The sequence below is a fragment of the Chelonia mydas genome, chromosome 8 (genome assembly GCF_015237465.2).
Source record: "Chelonia mydas isolate rCheMyd1 chromosome 8, rCheMyd1.pri.v2, whole genome shotgun sequence".
Taxonomy (NCBI): domain Eukaryota; kingdom Metazoa; phylum Chordata; order Testudines; family Cheloniidae; genus Chelonia; species Chelonia mydas.
In genome coordinates, this window is record NC_057854.1 from 90,134,354 (window position 1) to 90,147,419 (window position 13,066).

At 41.9% G+C, this 13,066-nt stretch overlaps 1 protein-coding gene across 17 annotated transcripts in view; it reads right to left on the reverse strand.

Moving 5' to 3' along the window:
• NFIA (nuclear factor I A) overlaps window positions 1-13,066 on the reverse strand; it is a 466,574-nt gene that overhangs the window by 236,276 nt on the left and 217,232 nt on the right. The window lies entirely within an intron of this gene.

Below are 13,066 nucleotides of genomic sequence, written 5' to 3' on the forward strand. Positions count from 1 at the left end.
ATTTTAGGCTGGGGACCTGTCATCTCCCCCCCCCCCCCCCACCCAAGCACCATGGTGGGATTCTTTGCCCCAATGCACCCCAAGTCCCCTCCCTGGTCATCTGGGGGAGGGCTGGATAACTAGCAGTCAGCCTGCGAGACCTGACCCTTGCCCCATATCTGGGGAGGACATGTGCATGATTAGTGCCTCTCTGATATGTTCCCTCCAGCACTGGTTAGGGGCAAGATTGAGGATTCCACCAAAACACAAGACAGATGTTAGTGGGGCTACCATGGCTGCTCCTCACATCTATTTAGGCTTATGAGCCTGCTGGGTTGGGTTGGTTTTGATACTCCATCCAGCTCACATGTCAGATGCACAAGGACCTGGAATTTCGTCCTGGGTCTGAACTAGCTGGAGTGTGTATGTGTGAGTGTGTGTGGGCACAAGTACATTGGGGCAAAGAGAGTTAAAATATTCCTTTGCATTTACTCCTCCATCCAATGATCTCAAAGGATTTTACTAATACTAACGTAAGCCTCATACCACCCTGTGAGACTAGGAAGTTCCTTTTTACAGACAGGAAACCTGGGGGGAGGGATAGCTCTGTGGTTTGAGCTTTGGCCTGCTAAACCCAGGGTTGTGAGTTCAATCCTTGAGGAGGCCATTTAGGGATCTGGGGCAAAAATTGGGGATTGGTCCTGCTTTGAGCAGGGGGTTGGACTAGATGACCTCCTGAGGTCCCTTCCAACCCTGATATTCTATGATTCTATGAACCTGAGGCAGAAGGTGAGTTATTGCATAACTTGCCCTAGGTCCCATGGAAAGGTCCTAGCAGAGTTGGGAACAAACCGCACATCTCCTGACTTCTAATCCTGTGCATTAACCACAAGACTATCCTCCTTCCTAATCCAGAAAGAGAATCCTTTCCAAATGGTTAACTAATGAGGACCAAACTCCACCACCAGAAACTAACATTGGAAGTCATCTTGCCTAAGCTACTTTGTATCTTCCTCTGTTTATCAATATTCTCCCTCATTACTAGTTACTAGTCGTCTCCCTTCCTATGGCCTAGGAACATAGTTATTTTATTACTGGATTTAAAACAGTTATATGTTACCTGACACACATACAGAGGAAATAATCTGGACTGAGTAAATTACCGTTATTATCAGTGTTGGTAATTCCACTGCAGCCATTTTCTTGACTGATGTATAGAACCCTATGAGTACACTGAGAAGAAGATGGAAAAAAACAAGACAGTGATCAAAGCATTCAATTAGTTACAGTATAATTCTACCAAGATGAAAAAGATCCAGATGCAATGCAACTTCTCTGGTGCAGCTAAAAGAGGTTAACAGAAAGTCTACCATTAGTTTTCCACTAAAATCTACCATTAGTTTTCCATTCTGCAACTACTACACTAAGTGATGTACAAAAGCAATGAGTATCAAAGGTACTCAGGAAAATATCAACAGGAAGTGGAGACTGCTCTACAGGTGGAGGTATTTAAATAGTGTTTTAATAAACTAGAAATGCGTTACGGCTGTATTTCTTCACACGCAGAAAACACTGTTAACAAAAGAGCAATTTTTCTAATGACAACAAAAGAAAACCTTCCTAACAGCACATCCAAGCCAGAATTAACAATGCTGTCTGGAGCTACAGTTTCATTTTTAATAGCTTCTTAAACATTTTAACCTCCACTCTGTGTTTTCAGAGTCTTTGATGCAGAGCACCAAGAAAGCTGAATGCAGATGCATTTAATGAACAGGTCATCTGAATTATGCTTTGACTCAGAGGAGCTCTAACTTCTCTTCCTCTGTGCAAGGTGACATCCTCCAGTTAGAGAGGGTCACAGAATAGACACGGGATGGCAGCTGATGACATTTGTGGCAACAAAGCTGGCCAGGAGGCCACGGCTGGGGGAGGCAGTGTCTCAGAGGAGCATGGAGACTGAGCTTACTTAATCACATTATTAAGATACTAATCAACAATAGCACTTAGCACATGGAAATAGCCAGTTTACAATATCTAAAGAGAGCAATCTGTATATTAAGCCCAGGACATTACACTACAAGGAAATATGTAAATGTCATCATCTTAAAAGATAAAGACATGCACAGAGTGGGGTTTTTTTTAGTTAAAGGAAATGAGATGAATGAATAAAGCTGATCAAATGATTAATAGAATCCATGATCTTAATCAAATTATTTCCGAAGAAGAAAAGGCTGCTCTGTTAAGAGCTAGTTGTCTCCATTTCATTAAGAACAATGATATTCTAACAGACCAAGATTTACCCAGTACATTATTCAGAGCAGACATATTTTTATGTTTCCTGTCCCTGCAGCAAGACGAACAAAGTTGTTGGCGGTCTGCAGCACTAAAACCTTAGAAGTAGATGAAAACAACTTATAAACAACAGATTCTATTGCGACAATGGAGAGAAACCCCAAAACACAATGAAATGCAAACGTATGCTTGTTTCAAGATGTCTAAACTCCAACCACACAGTCATTCCACAAGGGAAAAAAAATCTTATAAAAAGTTTTCACACCCTGCTGGGTTAAGAGACAGTGGGTATTAATCCGATGCCTGCCATGCCAAGCTTCCTTTTTGTGGTCAGTGGAGAAGCTGTGTGGTTGGTCTCAAGCAGTCCAAAGTCTTTTTTTTTCTCCTGTGTTAAAACAAGAGAAAGTGGGTCGGTAACACAGTTAAGGAGAAACCACAGCCAGCCCTCTCTGCTGTTGCTTTCCCCCTAAATGTGGCCTACAGCTATTCGGCTTTCCAAAAAAAGGTTTAATTTAAACCATACACGGTGCTGCAAGCTGCCACGTTTCCAAACTCCACATTCCTTTCTAATCTGTGCACTTCAGAACTGACATATTCTGTTTGCAATGGTACCCAGACTAAATGCAATGAATAAATTATTGCTAACCAACGATCACTTGATTTGATAATAACAGATCTTTTTTTTCCCCCTCTCATCCTGGGGCTAATGTAGTTTTCTGAAATTTTATATTGCTTTTAAGGAACCAGATTCATTTTTTTAGCATCACAATCTGTTCTGAGAGATTTTTCACAAAGCAAGCAGTGCTTTTCCAGGACCTCGGGACAAAACCTCAGCCAGTGTAAATTGACAAAGCTTCACTGACTGCAGTAGAATGATGCTGATTTACACCATCTGAGAATCTGGCCCATCAGCTCCATTTCCACAAGCCCAGATGCACAGCAGTCCTTGTTTTTCATTCATTATGCACCCGCAAAATGTGCAACGCAGAAGAGCACTTATTTATTTGAAGTTAAGCAAGATCCTTTGGGGCAGTTCCTGCTCTCTTCTCCATGAGTGTGGAGAGTTCCATGGCAGCAGCACCAGCGAGGTTATCCAGCGGTGGGCAACCTGCAGGCCACGGGCAACCTGCAGCCCATCAGGGTAATCTGATTGCGAGACATTTTGCTGAGGTTGACCATCTGCAGGCACGGACCCCCCGCAGCTCCCAGTGGCTGCAGTTTGCTGTTCCCGGCCCATGGGAGCTGCGGGAAACGGCAGCCAGCAGGTCCCTTTGCGCAAGAGCCAAAGGATCCACAGCTATGCAGGTTCTCTAGCCTTCCCACAAGAAGAGGCTGCACACGAAGGAATATTAGGCTACAGCAGCCCTTCAAGAGTAACATCCAGACCTCTCATGCATTTCCACGGTGCCTGACTCAGAGACACGAGGCAAGCACTTGGGGCAGTTGCAGCCCACAGTGCATAAAATCTGCTGGTATATGTTGTCTGGGGGATGTGTTAATTTCTGCACCAACAATTTATTTGAATTTTATGCAGCTAGACTATATATAAACGTATGACCATCTTTTTGTTCTGTGTTTGTACAGCACCTAGTACAATGGAGTCTTGGTGCATGACTAGGGCTCCTATACACTACAGTAATACAAATAATAAATAATTATGACATAGCTAATTACTTACACAAATATAACCCGATCCTTCCAGGTGCCGAACACCATCATCTCCCTCTGATGTCAAAATACTCTTATAGTATTATGACATATATATTAATATTACTATTTACTATATTCTCTAAAATCAAGCTGTCACCCTAGGATCTGTACGTAACTAAGTAACAATGGATTCTTTTTGTGTCACTGAAAAATTCCAAACTGGTACACTGCAGCCTATTTTGGCTATGTTTTCTGTCTAACCTAAAACCAACATAAAATTACTGTTGTTACCTCCCAAAATTACAAAATCATGAGTCAGGCCTTCAAAATCACAATTTATTTTCTCCATAACCATGAGAGCTAAAATCTGACCATTAAGAAAAAAGGAAGAGCTGAGATTCTCATATAATCACTCAATTCCTGGAGCTGGGACTTTAAGAGAAACACTAAATGTTGTGAGATTCACAATAAAATGGCAAGAGGTGACAACAGTGTGTGATGTCAGAAGTATGGCTGTATTTAAACACAGAGGGCCAGATCATTAGCTACTGTAAATTGGTACAGCTCCTCTGAAGTCATAGGCTCCTCTTCTGGCCGGAAGAGTTCTGTGTATGTTCATACAATGCACTAGCCAAGACACCAGATGAAGTTCTTTAGCATCAGCTCAGTGACTTGCGTGGAAATGGAAAGAACTTAAAATGAGGTCCAGTGCCATGATAAAGTAATATTTTTAGCGTTGGGATTTTCAAAAGAATGAAAGGGAGTTGGATGCCCAATGCCCACTGAATTTCAATGTGCCTGACTTCTTTATACTCCTTTGAAAATCCCAGCCTACTTTAACAACCTTGATAGAGTCCTTTTAAAAAACTGGTATAGTATAAAAATTGGTACTGAATAAAATAACATATGGATGCAATACATGCCTTAGTAAGTCACTGAAATATTCATATTTCATATAAGTCTAAACCTGAGTTATTATTTATTATTATTATTGTTCTTGTTGCTGCTGTTGCTGCCAGGAAGTCCAATAAGGCCTGAAGGATGAGCAAATGTCCATCATCTTCACTTGTCCAACTAGTAATCCCCTGTGATGGGGTATACCAGGCCCTCTGAGGCCCCCCATACCCCTAGTGTTGCCAACCCTCCAGAACTGCCCTAGAGTCTCTGGGAATTAAAGATTAATCTTTAATTAAAGATTATGTCATGTGATGAAACCTCCAGAAATAAGTCCAACCAAATTGGCAATGCTACACACCCCGCCCCAGGAAAAAGGGCAGTAGAGGTGAGTCCTCCAAGCTGCCTAGCGCGGCTGCAGGGAAGCAGCCAATCATCGATGCTGCAGGGACCAGCCAATCAGAGTGTTTCAGGCCCATATAAAAGGAGCTGCAGTACCAGAGCAGAGTCAGTTGCTGCCTGGAGCTAGAGATGTGAGACTGGTGCTCCTGACTGTCTGCTGGGAGTCAGACAGAGCAGTTACTAGTGTATGTATGTAGGTGTATGTAGTTACTGGTGCAGCGAGGAAGGTCCTAGCTGGCTGCTGTGACTCAGACAGAAGAGTTACTGGCAGGGGCTGTGGGAAAGTGGCCCAGGGAAACACTAGCAATCAGTTAGAGGGATGCGGAATATGACTGCTACTTATAGGGTCCCTGGGTTAGGACCTGGAGTAGTGGGCAGGCCCTGGTTCTCCCCAATGGCCACAGGCAGAATGGCCTAACCCCAGAGAGGGGAGTTTAATTAAGCCCTGAAGAAAGGAGTTAAAACAGACCCAGACAATGGGCTGAATACTAAACTTTGATACGTCCCCAGAAGGGAATTGAACTGATAGTGACTCAGCTGGAGAGCTGGGATCCTCAAGGCCCAGACAGTGAAAGAGGGTGAAGAGTCTCCAGGGAGGAAACCCTGCGGGCACTGCTCCATTCCAGACAGGGAAAGATACACATAAAGCCATGACCAACTGAGAGCACTGTGATAAGCTTCATTGGTCAGATAGAGGACTGAGCCCAGGGAGAGCTACAGGAAGACAATACCAGGACTGTATCCCCCAGAAAGGATGTGTTTGTTTCTCATATGGACTCTGTGTGACTCGGCTGGAGGGCTGAGTCGCTAAAGACCTACTGGAATCAGAGAGATAGTGCAGGTACATGCACTCAGTCAGCAGGCAGCATTCACCCCGTTACACCACCATAATAGGATAATGCAGCCAAAAAATGGAAAGATAGCACAGCATCTAGCCACAGTACGTTGAATTTATTTTTGCATTTCGGCGAGTTGTCCCAAGAGAATTAATGTTTTTAAATGGCTGCATCTTTTTAGGGCAACTGGCTGTCCTTTACTACAATATCAAGGACATGTGCATGTGAATTTCTGGAGATGGACCAATTTGCCTTAGCAATCTGAGAGGTGTATGTATGGCAACTTTATATGTTTAGGACTTTGAACATATTTTTAGAGTGAAATTCCCTTGTTTCGCTCAAAGGAAACTCTACACTACACAACAATGATGAGGAAAAGGATTTCTCCCTTCAATGCAGCCATAATTGTCATTAACATGAATGGGAATTAATGCATATGGATCACTGAGAGAAGAATAAATCCCTAAGTATGTAACTTAACCCTGTAAAAAAGCAAGGCAATTCAGTGCAAAGGCTAAAACTAATCATACGGAGTTACTCTGGATTTAGACAGGGGTAACAGAGCTGAATCAGACCATTGTGTTTAATTCCTCCTGCACAGATGGGGCAAAAGCCTGATGTTTGAACAGATGCACTGAGGGGCAAAAAGGAACAGGGGGGCCTTTTCTCTGCTCTCCAGAAGAGGGGCAGAGCAGGCCAGAGGCCAAGTGCTCCCTGGAGCATTCAACAGAGGGATCCAGCTATTGCACCCAGTAATGAACCCGGTAGGAGCCCATTCTGCTCCTTTGTGGAGCAGCCGTAAGTAATGCAGCCGGAAAATACTTCACTCTGCTGTGTGCAGGCTGGATGGCCCAGGAACACTCCACTAGACTCTATGGAAGATCAGCCATTCCACTGTATGAAGATCCTTGTAATATATAGCTCAGAGTATACAGTCTTTGCCACAATGATATGCAATTTTGTATTGAAAGTGTCTATGAAAAATAAATACTGCACAATGTAAAAGTATAAAAACTCAACCATTTTAAAGCTGTGAATACTTGTGAATACTTGTGAATTTAAAATGCTAATTTCACTGTAATAATAAGCTGCTTGTTTGAGAGGTAAAAAAGCTTCAGAAACTCAAATGAGCACGTGTGTTGCCATAACTAAAAGATGACCAATCAGTATTTTTTTAAATACAATTTGGTAGCAGAAAAAATTGGTCCCATGCTGGGACTCTTTATGCCAAGTCTTAACCAGAGCAAAATTTCATGGCTGAGTTATAAACTCCTGAAAATAAGGGCTTATAATAGAAATGCTTACAGACCCTTAATTATAGCAGCACTAGTGGGCACTGCTATAATAAAGCCCACATATTTTCCCTTTGATCAGTATTTACAGAATGCATTGGAAATCATCTTATTTACAAGTGCATGCACACTCAACTAGGTGGAGATTTATACATCAAACAAAACAACAACAACAACAAAAAGGAAGTACAAAGTACACCGTTCAAAAACCAGGGGATTTACCTCCTGGTGTTCAAGCAGCATACCAACCAGAAGCTCCAGGCATTGACTAATGTTTTTACTCTTCCAGTTTGTATAAAAGGTTGAAGTTCAATCTGGTGCAGTGCAGCATTCCACAAGACCTGCTGCCTCTTTAGGCAGGCGATTAATCACATGATCGATAGACCATATGATTAGGCACTAATAGCTGATAGGAGGAGAGAATAAACAACCATAAATTCGCTTTGTACTGAGTAATCCAAGTGTAAGAGAGGTCAGATAATGGCCACATAAGGTCATGTTGCCTAAGGAGCCCATATGGGAAAGATGGAAGATACATACATTTTTAAATATGTTCAATTATTATTGTATTGCTGAGCAGGGCTATTCTGGCTAATGCACCTCTATTATTTTCGCATTATTAGGGGATATAGGCAGCTTCAATGCTCCAAATTAGTCATTATATTAAAAAATGAGAGCCCCTCCCACACACACAAAACTTTATTATAGCAATAATTTTGTACAAAACACTACCCTTGGTAGAATTTAGCAGTTCACAGGGTGATTCAGTTGATCAGCCTGTAAAAAGGTTCTTTAACAGAAATTAAATGAACATGGAAGCATCCAGAGTTTGGTTTGTTGTTGTTATTGTTGTGCTTTTTCTCTGTTGTCAAAGCACTAGGTGGACTGTTTAATTTCTCTTTGCACATTACAGCTGGGAGTTCTGCTGCTCTTATGAACTCACACTATCAAGGCTGGATGCTCAGCATAAAAGCTTGGTTTCAAAGGGTCATAAATCTCTGCCTCCTCCCCACCCCCGCCTTCTTCTTCCTTTTCTAAGGCTCTTCCCTTCCCCACACACAGCCTTCTCTGTCATAAAAAATGGTCTCTTCAGGACTCAGATTCAAGCCAGGCTTATGGCCTTTATTTTACAGTAAACATATCCTTTGTCTCTGTCAACAAGCTCCAGAAGAAACAAGAGTGGCCGGATGGGAGGAAGAGGGGGGAGCTTCATCCATTCCATACAAAAGCAAGGAGTTCACAAATACTCCCTGTCAATTATTGGAATTAGGCACAATAAGTTATTTCCTATCATTTAAATAAAAACCTTACTGGTAAAGAAGTCACTGAATGCTGCCTTGGTAAGAGATGGCCAACAGTTGGGCATCCTTCGTTGCCCACTGGCAGACTTTGCAAATCACTTTTATCTGCCAAATTATAAGTGGGACAACCACCATCCCTTATCTCTTTTGCTACTTCTGAAAAGCATTTGCCCCCCTTCTCAATGACATGACATTCTTGGGATGCAATCTTCTTTTGTTATTTCCTAGCGTTAATGATGGGTAAGACTGATCATGCCTAGCGAAGCTCTTCTGTCTGTTCTAATTTATCTGTATTCATATATAGAATGTTTAAATCAGGTCAGTGTGTCTTAAACTACTACATGAAGATGCTGTTCAACTCAGTCTGAAAATGAAGCTCTGCTTCCGATACCGTGTAAGCTCTTGACTTGCAAAGAGACTGTGGATTATGTGCTTGCACAATGTAGAGCAATTCAAAATCATTCGATTGCTGAAAGAACTGTACATGTCCTTGAGTTTGTGAGTGACCAGGAGTCTGACGATGTGTGGTGTAGTCCTATGTAAAATTACTGTCGTTTTCCTAATTTATTTTTATTTTAAGAGACATTTCGAACACCTCACTGGGCCCCTTACCAGTCTTCAGCTGGAACCCACCTGATAACCCACCATAACATAACCTGATGTTCTGAACCATGCAGTCTTGAGGCTTGGTAAGGAAACAGTTCTTCCAGTTCTACTATGCACCATAGTTTAATGTCCTGCAACCTCTTCTCTTTTGGGGGAATCACTTCTACCTTTCCAAATAGGGATGCCAGCTTTTCATCTTGAAGGCCCCACATGCACAATAAATACAAAAAGGAAGGGCCCACAAATAATCTGGAGCCATCCAATTTTTGAATGGCTTAATACCAAACACAGACTAAACCTACATGAGTAGATCTTAAGCTTTTTGGCACAGGGATGATATCTTTTTATTTATTCTCTAGTGCACCAAACAAACTTTTGGGAGCAGCATTGATAATAATAGCTAATAGTAATAATAAGTAATATTTTGCTTTGAGCTAACAAGAACAATATTTTCTTTGTTTAAATTTTTTCATTATAAAACACTTTCTTTGTGAAACAATGATCTCTCTTCCTCCAGCCATGGGATACCAACACGTAAGTGCTCTATGCAGAAAACTCTCATTGACCAAGAACTACCTTGTTGAGCATAGCCTCAGGTGCTATGACTGAACAGAAGACTTCCTTCTAAGAAATAGCTAAAGGTTTGAAATAAACAATACATTTCCCTCATATACTTGTTCGTCTTAGCATTATTTGTGCAATCATCAGCTATTTTTGCTGTGAAGTCAAAGCCACATGAAATCTACATAGCCATTTCGTTGAAAAAAACATTTTATAGCCATCACTTATTCTTACAAAATACTATCAGATCTAATTACATTTCAGTCCACTACTGCAACAGCTAACTTACCCAGCGCTGCGTCTCTTGCCCTTTACTCAAAAACAATTTAAGCATTAAAAGTTTCTGAACCACCCTGAACAATTTCATTTTCATCATAAAGAAAAGCAAAGAATTAACTATGGCGATTAACAAAGAATAGGTTAAAAAAAAAAGGGAATCTATATGACTGGACTGAATTCTACCTCGCTACAAGTAATTTATCCATTCAGTTGTTGTTAAAAACTCATTTTGAAGTAAGTGATGGAATTTACATATGTGTACATAGCCTGCCCCGTTTACACCCCCCCCCCCATGTTTAAAAGGGAAGGGAGTAGTTATTCTGCCATGTGAAATCTCAGATGCTCTTCAAGGATGCTAACATTTATTTAATTAATTTCCCTCCCCAACTTACACAATGGCCCTGTATTCAAAACCATGCATGAATAATTCAGATCTGAAAACCACATTATTACAAAAGATGTCAAATTCACACACTGTCAGCACTAATAAACTCCACAACCTGCTAAACCTGAGACACTGTCCCCCTTCCTCATCCCTCAGTTCACGCCCCCCCAAAGAAAGCCTTGGGCAAAACCAGCTAGACGTGCTGTGTGCCCTGAGTGTCAGCAAACTCAGCCTCTTGGGGCCACAAGGGAGTAGGTTCCAGAGTTAAGGACCATCCTCTGAGAATGTCGGCTCCTACTACAAAGGAGGTATGCAGGACCCCCATTTTGTTGGGCTTTATAGACCAAAACCAGCACTTTATTATTATTTATTGTTACTGGAAGAACACCACAGGACCGGGAAGCTCATTATGCTGGGTGCTATACAAACACACAGGAAGTCACGCCCCCTTCCCTGAGCAGTTTCCAATCTAATTTAAGACACAGTGCAAGTGAATGAGAAAACCACTCAGAAAATGAGGGTAATGGCAATTAAATCATATTGTTACATAAATAGTTACCGTAAAACTTTCTCTCTCTCTCCCTCTTTGTATATAACCAAAATGAGCTGCCCCTCTTTGCCATATAATCTAGCCATCACTGGTAAGCTAATTTCTTGCAGACTGTACAGTGGAAGCGGGTTTTGGGTAGATCTGCAGGAGGTGGGGAAAGTGACTTTAAGGACTGTACTAGAAATGAAGTGGAAGCCGGTGCACTTTGCGGCACACAGATGGAATATGCTCCATACAAGAAGTAGGTAGGCAACCACATCCCTCACTAGCTGAGGTTTCCAAGTGGTCTTCAGGTACATACCCAAATAGGGGCTTCATTGACATGCCAGCAAGATTTTAATAAGAATGCAACAAGGCTAGTGATACTGGTATGGTGTCCTTTCATCTGATGATGCTCAAATGTATGATCAATGTTTCCTGCTGTGGAGGTGGAATTCATCAAAATAATCACATAGAAAACTCTAGAAAACAAAATCTGTCCTGGCAAGGTGCTAAATGCTCCCTGCAAGGCTCTTACCATTCTTAGTTCATGCTGCAGCTAATGAGTAAAATGAGCTGAGCACCTTGCAGGATCAATCCCTATATACATATATTTGAGACAAACTGTTATCTGATGTCCTCTGCAGGACCCAACAAAAGATCATCCACCCTAGGTACCACTGTGAATGAAAGCAAACAGCAGAGGGAAATCATTACAGATGGTACAACTATTTATAAGGGGTGTGTGGAAAGCACCATTAATACTCAGGTCCTTGTATTCCACTCGCATACCTGAGACATGCATTAATGGCCCAAAGCAGACTCTAACATGGTCTCATCCTAAAGAATTACAACACCTGAAAGTATTTGGTTCGCTCACATTTAATATAAATTAAACAATTATTTCAAACAGAAGATAACACAATGCAGAATCCTTGGGCAAAATTCTCCCCAGAGATACTCATATGCAACTTCCACTGAAGTCAATGGGAATCACACACACAAAAGGCTTTTGCACCAAGTCCCACCCAAAACAAGGCTTAAGTGAGACTGACATTCTGCAGGAGCTGAAGACAGATGAAGTATTTGCAGAGAGTATGGAGAACTGAGCTATTTGACAGAGGACAGGGCTTTTGTGCTGGCCTAATGTTGCACCTAATTAACATAGTTGTTGGACATAATCAACCTTCCCGACACATTTAAGAGCATCGTGTAATCAAGTTCTGGGTTGTACTAGTTGGGTCCTTTAAGTCTTGGGAATAAGTGGAAGGTCTTGTGTTCTCAGTGTGGTGGTAGCATATAAACTAGTCACAGAGAGAGAGAGAGGAAGTCTTACCACAATGTGAACAAGTAAATGGTGTGCAATGTGAGAATTTCTATTATGATGCATCTGTGATCCTCAGAGGGTCGATTCATGATTTCAGATTGTCAATACCCAGCTACGTGTTTAAGTTTTCACCACCCAATGCTCTCATTCTCCTCTACACACAGATGTTCTGGGGGAACCCTGCCAAAGGAAACGGGAGCGGAGGGAAGCCAGGCTGTTGTCAAGGATGAACCCCAGAGTTGGCATATGAGATCAGAGGCAGCTGCCCTCACAGATACATATGGTTAAATCACTTGTGCCTGAGGGCAGGCTGGATGGTAGGCAGCCAATCAGCTTAGAATGGGCAAAGATAATTAAATCATCTTATTGCTGGGCAGGCCACATTCAGAAGCTCCTTGGGCTGTATGTGACCCCTTGCTGTGGCCACGCATGAGCTAAGTCTTGCCTAGATGCTAGCACACAGTTAAGACAAATTGTACAGCTGAAGATCAGACTAGAGCATTGTCAGTGTCTGGAAGCTCTACTGAAGAATGAAGGGCACCTGTGGGAACTAAAGCGTGAAACAGTGCATTTAAGGTGAAGTGTGCCAGTATTTGTCACCAGAACATGCTCTTCCTTTCATTTCTTGAAGAAAACAACCCCCAAAAAACTATCGTTTACTACATTTCACCGACCTCCAATATGGCTAGAACTTCAGAACATTCCTCCTCAAGCTAAGTTTGTCTCACTGAAA